The following is a 13172-nucleotide window of genomic DNA, read 5'->3' as shown; positions in this document are numbered from 1 at the left end:
GCTCAAGGTGAAACCCATGAAACAGGTTCAACTTTGACCTTTGTTTTACCCCTGAGTATAATAACAACAGATCTGAAATTACTAATTGATGAATCCAGAACCTGATCATAAGAAAATGAATTTCCACCCATTTTGATCAGCTATTTATTGTCAAACAAAAACAACTGAAGTGTCTCAAATGTGAAAGATGTGCCGTTTTCTTGTTGTATGACAGAAAATTGAAACGCTTTGGATCGGTGGTGTGAGATTAATCAAGAAAATAACCATCAGCTCGATCGATAAAGAAGATAATGGAGCCATAATACGCAGCCATAATACCGGGATTATTACGTCGCCAAGGAGGTCATGTTTTCAGTGCCGCCTGTGGTTTGTTTGTCAGCAACATTACAGAAAAAAAAAACTACTGACCCCATTTCTATGAAACTTGGTGGACGGGTGTAGCATTGGCCCAGAAAGATGTCATTACATTTGGGATCAGATTGGAGGTCTGTGCTTTCCAAATACCCTCCTAGCTATAGAGAAAGAATTGTTTGGAGTTTTCTAATAATTTCTAATTCTCTGGCAGCGAGTTGAAACCAAAATAAACAAAAATAAACCAAAATAAACCAAAATAAACAGCACACAGCTCCGCTCGTAGCAGCAACGCATTTAAACTTGCACACGAGGCTTAATTGTTTTGTAGGTAGCAGTGAAGCCGAAGTCGTTGTCCTCTCATTCTTATATCGGTGTGTGTGCTTCTCAAAAGTCTCAATTAATAAAATTAAAGTCCAAATATCAAAGTTTAAAAACCAAAGGACACGACCTCTCTACGTGCAGACAAATAGGGCCTCCCCATCACCACCGTCTGCCTACAGTTCAAAGAGCTCCAACTATGGAAACCGAGATGTGAACTGATGCGATATGGTAAACAAATACACTGTGGGCAAAAACACACAGAGTGACGCCATGCATGTTGGCGACACGCAATGCACACACTCTGATTGAGGCCGCTTAGACTTCCTGTTTTTCCCCAGTGGTTAAGATGTTCTATCTTGTTTACCGGAGTGTGACACAGAGAGCTCCACACGAAAATATAACTACGGCGAGTCGGAGATGTTTGAAACCCTCACAACGGGTTTGGATATGAATTCATAGAAAGAGGCGAGAGCCCGGCGTGCCCCCCCCCCAAAAAAAGGGTGATGAAAATTATTGTAAGTAGTACAACTACAGTAAAACCGCATGTGGGATGGCAGTTCCAGGAAGTGCCCTATTTAACACAATGATAAAATCTCAGGCCAGAGACAGTCAATGTTTAACTCAGACTGGATTCAGCTCAAAGCATCACATGACCCACAGTGTGTGTGTGTGTGTGTGTGTGTGTTAGTGTGTGTGTTAGTGTGTGTGTTAGTGTGTGTGTTAGTGTGTGTGTTAGTGATTTCAGGAGACACAGAGAGCAAGCCAGACAGAAGATTGACTGTAGTGTGTGTTCTAGGGGAAACAACTGCCCTCTAACATCCCTGGGTTTTTGGGTTGATGCCAAAAATAATCTGTGATTTAATAATAGAAATGGAATGGATTGGATTTCTTCAAAGCCAGAAGTTTTGGTTTATTGCTCAGCATTACTTTTGTTAGTTTGCCAGGAGTAATGAAATCCAAATGGCCAACTACAGAATCCTTCTCTGTAAGCTGTTTTTTCCCAATCACGGACAAGAACACGTGAAATAAATAGGTAGTAAAAGCCTGAATAATGAAAAGGTCTGCTGCAGTTTAACTTGCATTCATATATTTGCTCTATGAGATTATTATTCCTACACATGCCTGTTATAAACCTGCAACTGAAAACGCTACAATTGGGGGGGAAAAGATAAAGTTTCTATGGCTTTTAGGCATCTTTGATCTTCTTAATTTGGTGTTTTAGTGGATGTAAAGTCAGTGTTTGTGGTTTACCTACAAAGAAAGGTTGATTGAAGCTTCTTTAACCCTCCAGTTGCCCTCAAATTTCACTAACACCATTTATTCTAGGGGTCAATTTGACCGTAGCATTTTAAACATCTCGAAAATGATCATAATCAATTTGTTACTCAAGTTAAGTCGGGTTTTTTTTGTATTTATTTAACAAAATGAAAAATATCACTGATCTTAAATTGCATGGAGGGATTTCTGTGTGTGTGTTTTAAAGTAAGTCTGTTATTTTAAGTGCTATTTTGTGTTATTTGTAACATCTGGAATGAAAGTAACGTCCGTTATCAAGGACAGCAGCATGAATCTGACCTCATATAATATTTGAAGTGTAAAATAGACAATGATAATAATGATTAAATCATCCAGATTATCAAATTGACCCGAAGGAACACCGGTGAGACAAGTACATGTATATGTATGTATGTATAATCATGCCAATTTTAGTTTTTTTATGAGTTGTCCCCATAAAATTAGGAAAAGTCATGAATATAAAGCAAAAAAACAAAAAAAGATGTCATTATTTAGAGATGTTAAACATTAAATGGGGTCAAACTGACCCTTAGGATAACAGGAGGGTTAAATCAGTCATTTCATTTCAAGACCAAAAAGAGAAAATCAGACAGATCAACACAAGAGAAGACAATCTGTGAGAACTTATAAGTATTTATGGCGTCAGTGTGAGTTTCCAAGGGCATCTCATAACGCAAGGCACTTCTGCTATGAGTGACAAACTTCCATTACATTTTTAGAGTCTAGACAGGAGAGGATGACCACTGCGCCAAGTTGTACACGACTAATTCACCAAATTGAGGTTATTTCTGAAGGATAATAGCACTAGGAACACAATTTACACCACAACGCACATAGTAGTAGATAGTGACATTGGCTTTGAGTGCTATGTGCTGTGAAATAGGCTAGAGCACACGGTTTTCTCAGAGCCTCCCCCAAAATTGTTGTCACTCGCATCATTGTACAAACACCACAGTGAGAATCAAACTTTAATGTGACTTTCCCTGGCTACACACACACACACCCTTCCTCCCCTCCACCCATCCTCTAGTGCAGGAATGTGAGGAATGCACAACCCTAAAAAGTCTCTCACTCTCCCTCACCTTGTCTGCCAGTATGCCCTCTAATTCTCATAGCACTGGTCACGGGGGTCAGTCGTCTTACCAATCTCATACATATTCTTCATTGTATTACAGCCTTCAGGGCGTAAAGGGCAGCTGAGAGCTCCTATTATAAACAGCTGGGTTTGTCTGGCCCCAAGGGCTTGCAAAACAAACCAAATCCCCTGAAGGGCACTCCCTGCCCTGAGACTGCTGCTGTACCTCATAATGGCATAACCCCGGGACCTAAACACTCGCAAATACAACATGGGAGATGTAGTGGACACAATGAAAGGAAAACCGGTTTATGAAATGGAATAAACTACTTTGGTCAAATACAAAAAAATAATAATTGAGAAATATGTTCGCAGTCACGGATCTCGAGTAAGTTTTAAGTCTCGGTAATGAGCTCAAAACATGCGAAAGGAATGCACGAGGAATGCACCGGTGCTCACATTTCACACACTCACCGACCCAGAGCGCGGTCTGAAGGGCCGTTACGTTTGACCATGCGTCATCACGGCCTCACCGTAAACAAAAGAGCGCAGTGTCGGCCTATTTCAAAAAACAATACACAGCCACTCATTAGCACAGTGTGAAGTTTATGACCGACACACACACACACACACACACACACACACACACACACACACACACACACACACACACACACACACACACACACACACACACACACACACACACACACACACACACACACACACACACACACACACACACACACACACACACACACACACACACACACACACACACACACACACACACACACACACACACACACACACACACACACACACACACACACACACACACACACACACTTTAAGTTTCGATCAATGCATCTGTGTGGTGTGTCTGTGTCTTCCCATGGCCTTTACCCACGTCTTCCCCTTGTCTCCCTTTCTTTAGCAATTGCTTCAATCTCTATATTTAGGTGCTTTCGTGAGACTGCCCTTAGGTGGGTGGAGTGTGAGTTTGTTTGTGTGTGTTTGTGTGTATTCTAAAATTCCCCTCAGGAGCTGTAAATCAGTTACCTTCCGGCAGCCCGACTGAGCAAAGGTCCCGTTCAGCCCGAGGTATAGCACTGCTGATCACTCAAGAGACACACGCGCACAAACACACACACACACAAACCCAAGACAAAGCTGTCACACCGTCATTACAACACAGACACACTGATGTAGTTGGCTGATATCAGTCATACGTCTATAGTTTTACAAGAGGAAGGGAAAACAGAAGTGAGGGAGAGGTTGACACAGCGAGATAAACTCTTAACACTGTCCAGACTTGTGTAGACTTAATGACGCAATGACATCATGACGACAGCATGAATGTAGGGCGACACACCTTTGCGATTTAGACGCAGTTCAAGGCAAACGTGGTCATCGCGCTCTCAAAACACGTTCTGCGCTTCATAAGCCAGAAATAGACGGAGGATGGTGGTAAAAGTTCCACAAATGTTTCCATATAGTTAAGATTCATTTATTTCTTCATCTAATTACTTGCTGTAGTTTACCATTTTAGCCTAGCTTTTAATTATTAGTGCTATTATTACTATATAGATAGAAGGCAACATATTTCAGTACGTGTTATTTCAGTCATATTTATTAAAAAAGGGTGGGATTAAATAAGTATACACTTCTTCCCACTCACTCCTTTTCAGATATGTTAACAGAATTTAGATTTTTTCAGTTTACTTTGTTCAACTTTGTTATTGTACATTTATTTTTCTCTGTTTTTTCTTTCTTTTCCTGTTCTTTATGATAATAATTTAGTTTTTTCACATATTCGAAATAAACTATCTAAACTAAACTAAAGTAATTGTTTGTAATTGTGTTTATGTTTTTCTTTGCCCATTGATATTTATGTACTCTAGTATGTTTTTTTGTCATATATATATATATATATTTTGTTAATTATCATTCATTCATTCATTCATTCATCTTCAACCGCTTATCCCGGGGTCGGGGTCGCGGGGGTGCTGGAGCCGATCCCAGCTGACATCGGGCGTGAGGCGGGGTACACCCTGGACAGGACGCCAGTCTATCGCAGGGCACATAGAGACGTACAGAGACAGACAACCATTCACACCTACGGGCAATTTTAGACTCATCAATTAACCTAACACATGCATGTTTTTGGACTGTGGGAGGAAACCGGAGTACCCGGAGAAAACCCACGCAGACACGGGGAGAACATGCAAACTCCGCACAGAAAGGTGACCTTACAGTAAAGTGACGAGATTAATAATCCCATTTCCTCAGTTTCTGTTTTTAATGAAAGCTGTTAGATACATCTATCTATCTATCTATATATATATATATGTATACTGTATATTGCATTTATATTTTGTATGTATGAGGGGTGGGGGTTTCTTTACTTTGTGAAGCACTTTGTGAAACATTTCAAATAAAGTCTGATTGATTGTGACGATTTAAAAGCAGACAGTTATTCATTTAATATTATCACAGATGCTCTCTGTACTGTATCCCATACCAGCCGTCTTGCACAGTCTTTAAACAGACACATCAACATGATTCAAAGTGTAGGCAGGTTTCAGTGATGTGTGGATATGTGGGTGGAGGAACATGTGAAACACGGACATACAACCGTAACACTATATGTCTGTTAAGATATCAAAATGGGTTCTAACAATAGAACGTGTGTGGGACAGGGTGTGCGTGCGTCATCGGCAGTGGTAGACATGAACCTGCGCCGTGAGAAAGCGTTGCCATGGAGATGTGAAGCTGAGGTTGTACCCTCTCAGGTTACAAAATGGAGGCTGGAGCGCCCCTAGGGTGGCAGCACAACCCAACGCTGTATATGCAACTAGTAGCCGGGGTTACCGCGCAAAGCTACTGTACCTGCTGCAGCAGGACGAGACAACAGACACAGGTGTCCTACCACAGATAACTGGTTCTTTTACCGTCACGCTTTTTTTGTTTGATGTGTTAGGGATAATCTAAATGATGAACGAATCCCTCAAACTTTTTCTCCTCTTATCTAAAGTGTTAAATCATTAGCCAGAAGGCGTCTTCTTTTCATCATGTACTTCAAGTACAGATTAACATATGACTGACACATTTCAGTGTTTATTTAAATATGTAAATTTGTACCCGTATAAAATAACATTAAGACTTTATTTGGAACATCTGTTGAGTGTTTAAATTGTAATTTTCCATTCAGTCATAGCTCATGCCACCAGCAGCAGAATTAATTTAATTTAGTTTAGTTTATGACACTGAACCAAATAATCTCATATGATAAAATCACTGTTATCATCAGCATCCCGCTGCTATAGATAGCAATATGAAATGGGATACTCCTCTCATTAGATGTGCTGCCAATGTACCGTAGAGCCTGAAAATATACAGCCTGTAAATTACAGTATGTGTATAAAATGATGCTTGGTTATAACAGTTAGGATTCACAATGTTTTAATTCTACTAACCAAAAAAAAATACATTTAAACTCTGTTGACAAGGGGGTCGTACGTTTGATACAGATGTTCAAATCAAATGTAGCCAGTCAAGTGATAGCCTAGATTTCCCCCATGTTTTCACACAAGCAATGTCCCCGGGAGTCGACAGCTGGGCAACCTTTTTATTGCAGGAAGACATTAAATGTATGCTATTGTTTTCCCAACAGTCCTATTTATAGTTTGTGTTTGGGGTTTGTCTTTCTGACAGAAGAGCCGCAGACTGCAGTGCAGTTTATGACCACATTTTCTAGGGTTACTCCCTCTTAGTCAAGTAATCAATAGGTCAAATAATTGTTTGTTTTGGTATAAGTGGATTTCTTTAGTCGATAAGTCTTTTTTTTGCTTCTTTTTGCAAGATACTCATGAGTACATCTCAAGATCTAAAGCGTTGTTTTTAAAGGGTTCTTTGTGGAGGAACTCAGTTTTACAGATCTGTCGATTAAATCCACTGCTTGATCGCATGAGTGTTAGTCGACCAGTACAGCTCTAGAATGTCAGGGCGCACTCACACTGTCCTTCCGCAGCGCGCCGCACCCCGGGCTTTAGGGTACTTGTCCCCCCTCCCTCTCCCCCCGCGCCCCAGGCCCGTTTGTACTCACACTTCCTGGGCCTCGCGCAAATGCTTCTCGCTGTCCATACGTCACACGCATTGATGACGTCATAACGATGCGTGGATTTGTTCACAAATCTTTCCATAGACCTCAGAGTTTTTGTGCGTCTTGTCGACTGTTTTTGAATATTTTCATCGACCAAATCTGCAGTAAACACTCCACCTCCGAGAGTACACCTCTAGAATGTAAAAGATGCCACAACAGCAACACAAGTCGGAGTCCCTCATGCTGAGGGAGAGTGCACTTCCTGCATGTTTAAGTGACTGAAGCTCCCCTGATGGTGTTTCCATTTGGTAACAGGAGAGTCGGATTTCTTTTAATTTCATTCGCCATGAAGTAGAAAATGAAAGTACATGTTTGCTTGTACGACAACATGGTTAACTTGCCATTGGTGACAGAAGGGATGCTTAATTTGTGGCATTTACACTGTAGAGTTAATGGCTAAGTCTGTTTCTGACCACATTTCTTATAGTAGTTGTTTTAGGGCGCTTTCCCACCAGCCTTATTTAGCACGGTTGAATCGAAGAGGAGTGCGATTCCTCATTTTCTACGGTTCGTTTGTGCAGGTGGGAATGCGGCGACCATACCCCGGCGCGCACCGGAAGTGGACCATATAAGCGGGCTGAGACCTGGTAGAAGAGATGGTTTCGATCCGCTTCTAAATGAACTCTTGCGCGGTACAACCACAACATGCCAGCATGAGTCATCGTCAAAACCTGGAATGTAATAACGGAGGACCAACGCCAAAATCAACCCCGCAGTTGTCTCATTGTGACATTACTTGTGATGGGTGCGTTGTCTGCTGTCACTCTGTTAACTTTCTCAGCATTCTGACCAATCGGAGAGCAGTTCAGGATCTACGTTTTTGCGCCCACACTCAAGACACATTTGACCAATGAGTGAGGTGCTTTCCCCTCCCTTTTATGTCATTCTCTCTCCCACCAGGGAAGTGGACTAGAAACGGACTATCAGGTGTCAAAGCGCCATTATAGTCTATAGTAAAGTATATGGTTTAAAATGTAATGTGTCTCTGCTCTGTGGGCAAATGAATCACTGAGAAGGACTTAAAGGGAGCCATTAGTCCATTATGTTACTGTGTAGACTCCTTTACATCGCTTCAAACACCTCATTTAAGATCTCTCTCTTTCTCTTATTTCACTCTACCTTCACTGGCATTTCTCTTTCTGTTCATTACATCTCTCGATCCCTCTGCTGCTGTCATCCCTGCATTCCTCGGCAGGTCCCGGCCTGCTGTGCAGCACAGTGAAGAATTCAAGTAGGCTGCTCTCATCTCAGAGTCAGGCAGTTCTTACTATGGACATTCCCGTGTTTATGTATAGTTTTATAACGAGCAGTAAGGTACAGTTTGTACTTAGTTTAATTGATAACTAAAATGTCCCCTTGCCTTGGTCAACAGTGGCAAAAGAGGAGACTGGGGCTCAAAACAAGACCATTATTATCATGCAGATAAATTGTGAAAGCCAGCTTGTACACACACAGAAAAGGAGAGGATGTTACGCAAGCTTTTCACTGTCATGTGGGGTGATTACTCGAAAAGGGTTACAGCAGGAAGTGTGAATGAGTGTGAGAGAGTGAGGGGGCAGAGAGATCCAGGTACAGGAAAAAGGGGAGAAAAGAAGAAGATAATGGGATAGTACAAATAGCAGTTGCAAATCACACACACACACACACACATACACACAGGTGCTTCACTCCAAACAGACACTGATAATGGAACATACAATTCAAGTTGTGAAGTGGGTCACTTCACAAAAAAACATGAAGACGCTTCATGTGAATGTGTCGACACATTTAAAAACACCATTTTTCTCTAATGCTGCTCCTCTGCTCAACCTCTCTGCAGTTCAATAATAACGCCTTTCAGAGCTCCGGCAAAAAAAATGTACGGTACACAGAAGGCAATCAGTGGGACAGAAACTCAAAAAGGGTAGGGAGCAGGCTTGTCGGGGAAAAAAAACACGCTGGTCAAGGACCCTGCCGTCGATGCACACAAAACCTGTCTGCAATTAGTCCCCGTCAAAAACCCACCTTTTCTAATTTGTTTTTCTTCTTATCCTGTACACGGACTAAAACCTTGAACGTTCTCTCTTACTACTAGTTTTATATACAGTGCAGTCTGTGGGGATTAAAAAAGAAAAGTGCTCCGACGTTGGATTTAATATGAAATGAAATGATGATGATTCAAGTGTTGACTTAGAGCTTTCCCACAAGGTTCAACGAGTATGAATGCGAACACCCTTAAGTCAGCATTTTCACCTCACAGTCATTGTTTCATTTGAAATCCAACATGGTGGAGAAGAGCCAAAGCTATGAAAACTATATCTCCGTCCAAATACTGACAGACTGCACAGTATATTCTCTGAGCGCAACGATAACGGCTCCGATTACCGACGCTGAACACGCTGCTCTACGTAAAGGGAGTCTTTATTCGCCATAGGCCTCCTGTTTCTCAGCTTTACCTCATCATTTCACCGTGCAGCTGATCTCAGACGCCACCTTTTCCCTTTCTCTCCGTTAATTCTGCCTCAAAACACTGTATCGTTCAAGTAGGTCAATGCTAAACAACAGTTCAAAACAGAAGCCCTTCTCAGAAAATTACCTCACTTTGTAAAGATGATGATGCAGGACATGGACGTCACCACAGTTGCAAAACTTTTTTTTTTTTTAATTGTGGTGCACTTATTTAGAATTCTGCTTTCATTTGTACCCGGTTTCTCGGGAGAGGCCTGCTTTGGGACTGAATCTGGCTTGGAGTAAATAGCTGCATTGTTGGCTGATGTCTGTGGAGTGACGTCAGTTAGTCTTATCAGTGTTTTCTAACTTTACCTCAGAGGGGGCCTGACAGCAGACACCGCCCAGCAAAGAGGGCAGCAAGGACCACTGCCTGAGCAAAATAACATATCAGCTGGGTAACAATATCTCAAAAAGTAGTAGTCCTACGCCAACACTAAAAAGCAAAAAGCAAATATTGGGTAATTCTCTTAGGAAACTCTTCTCTCCTTTTGTAACATGCTGTGTGGCTCTAATGTGATTATCTCTCACTCTGCAAGCTTCCATCCAAGTGTGAGTAATCAACTGTGTGGGACAACAGCACAGGTGATAGATGTGTGAACTGCTGTCAAGATGCCTTTAAAACGCCTGCAAGATGATCCCTGTGGAAAATAAGTACTGTCAGATCATCTTTAAGGTTATGTGTGTGTGTGTGTGTGTGTGTGTGTGTGTGTGTGTGTGTGTGTGTGTGTGTGTGTGTGTGTGTGTGTGTGTGTGTGTGTGTGTGTGTGTGTGTGTGTGTGTGTGTATGGTTTATAAACACTCAAACATGAAATGTCAGATTGCGTCTTACATAACATAAATTATTCAGCCTGCTACAGATCGCTGCACCATTGCCACCCCGAACATATTAAGCTTGGTATAGTAATTTGTCATTATAGTGAATAATGTACATTTACAGTATATCATGGTATATATGTTAATATTCACCCTGGCTGGGCGATATGATTATATACTCTATGCATCATCAAAATGCTTTACAAATGTATATCCTATAGATATTGCTTTATATGGGCTCTATCGCAATGCACGTTATGTTCATGTTTCACTCAAGTGAGAAATACTACAATAATAGGCTTTTACCATGTGGTCATTACATACAGACCGTTACCAGAACGTGCTATATCGAGGCAAATACTGTCACCAATATTCCATAAAACAGTACTGCTCATCTATTTGCACCATTGCTTGCACATGGGAGCCTGTGGAGAAACAGTGTAGCAAAATATCCACGATCAACAACACCATTATGCTCAACCCTTAGGCTATTTAGAGACAAGTGCTCATGCGGGCACCTGTGCACGCACATGCAGACGAACACACACACACACGCCAGCCTACCTGCATTTGTTACATTGTCCTCATGTTGCTCGACATTATCACCACAGCCCTGCTGACTGTCTCCACTGACACAGATTAAACACAAACTCTGATTCATAAATCCATTTCTGTGGGGGGGGGGGGACCCTTTTAGGGACACAAAGCCTGAGGATGTGTTAGGATTGTGAGCCAAATCAGCCCCAGTCACAAGTTCCACACATACAGGTAATAATAAGAACAGTTGGCATTGATCCAATGTGTTTGCTGAGAAAAGAGGGCTGAGTTAGACATGCCAAAACCTGAAACCAAATTTACAACAGTTCTAAAGAAGCAGCCTGACAAGTCCCTCATTAATCAAATACTTAAAAAACAGTCCCTTATGCAACTTTTAGGGTCCCAAACTAGTTCAAATGAATTCAGAAATGTTGATTTGTGACTCGGTTTAAGTACCACTGCATCAGGAGAACTGCATGACCTCAGCATAGCAGCTAAACGATACCTATGTTGTCTATGTTGACTTCGGTCTTATAATGAAATCAAACTAAAAGCTTAACATGCACACGGCAGGAAAGCTGACAAAATGAATCAAGTTTCATATCCTCTTTATTGGACTGTTGTCAGACACAGTAGTCGCCAGAGACCCTACTAAGAGAAGTGTATCCACTGATCCCTGATAGACTACTTGTAGTTTTTATATTCCAGTGTTTTCTGTCCTGTCATGGACCCGGGGCACTGAAGAGGATCTCTATCAGAATGAGAAAATGCTGATCTCACTACAGTTATAAATAAATAATGGCCTAAAGAGAATGCAGACTACCTAACTGTGACATGCAAACATTTAAGAGGGCACATGATAACTTGATTTCCATTTGTATACAGCAAAATCCAAGTTTAGGGGCCAGGATCTGTGACGATGCTCACTAAAACAACTTCAAAAACAGCTTCTGCCATTGTGGTCAATCTGTTACAATATAACAATATGGGAAAATCCAACAATACAGCGACAATACAAGGGTTTCAGTCGAGGTACACAGCCACCCCAGAGAGCTACATTGTGTCCTTGTGCGTAGGGGAGGGGGACCTGAACAAACCCCGTTGAAAAAACTAACAAGTTTATGTTTGTCTCGGTTAGCAGCTGAAGCTAACGACTCTTTTAACATTATTTTAACTATAGTCAAATCCACAGGGTGTCCTGGTGTATTCGGCTAACACAACACTACCCGGGGACAACTCTACATATTCATAAAACTGCAACTCGTAAAAAGTGTGGTCGTTACCGCCGCCCGTGACAACTCGTTAAAATCCACACTGAATTATAGGAATAACCGATAAAACAATTCAAGGTTCACGTCATGAAACTAGTTGCTGATAAACTATAGTTTGCTGGTTAAATGTCGAGGCAGGGAAATGGTTTTATTTTAAAGGACCAGCCGATGCAATGCGACATTCAATCGGCAGATTAATGACCGGAGTTTGGCGTGAGGTCCTCGGTCGGCGCGTGAAAAGTACGCGACTGAAAAATGTGTCCCGGCGGTGGTGCGGACTTACCTTTAGTCAGTCTCTGGTGTGAGGTCGTTGTTGAATAATGTACCGGGTGAGCGAACAGCTGAAAGTTAATATCGCTGTTGTGTCTTCACGGAAGAGTAGTTTCGCGTAGGGAGAGTCTCTGCGTGACACACGACCTCCCGCCGCTCGGACTGCCTCTCTGCTGGAGGACGCGCAGTTCTCGCAGGTGGACAGGAGCGCGGTGCTGCTTCCTGTTTGTTTCACAGAGTGAACCACCGCCGCCGCTGCTGCGTTTCCCTCCGCCACCGCTGTCAAGTGCGAGGGAGTTACAGAAAAACAGGACCTCCGCTCAGTGTATTCAAAATAAAAAAAAACCTAGACTGGAAACTTTTATGTTCACCTTAGCTTTCTGCTAAATCTTTGCACTGTTTTTATTACTGTCTATGTTTTTATTCTCTTTGTCTTTCTGTAATGCATTTGAATTCATGACCTGTTGTCCTGTGAAGCACTTTGAGTCTGCCCTGTGTATGAAAAGTGCTATACAAATAAAGTTGCCTTGCCTAAAAGTGAGACACTATTTCATTCAAAGGGAACTCCAGTTAAATTTGC

General features: G+C 41.8%; 1 protein-coding gene across 1 annotated transcript in view; it reads right to left on the bottom strand.

Annotated features, from left to right (window-relative positions):
• pik3cb (phosphatidylinositol-4,5-bisphosphate 3-kinase, catalytic subunit beta) overlaps window positions 1–12802 on the bottom strand; it is a 57596-nt gene extending 44794 nt beyond the window's left edge. Inside the window, exon 1 of the mRNA XM_083913635.1 lies at window positions 12606–12802. The gene's annotated coding sequence lies outside the window, so the exon portion shown is untranslated. The remainder of the gene's footprint in view (window positions 1–12605) is intronic.
• Window positions 12803–13172: the final 370 nt, after the last annotated feature.

This window comes from Echiichthys vipera, assembly GCF_963691815.1.
Source record: "Echiichthys vipera genome assembly, chromosome: 5".
In the NCBI taxonomy this organism is placed as follows: Eukaryota; Metazoa; Chordata; class Actinopteri; order Perciformes; family Trachinidae; genus Echiichthys; species Echiichthys vipera.
This window is presented reverse-complemented; position numbering and strand designations above follow the sequence as displayed.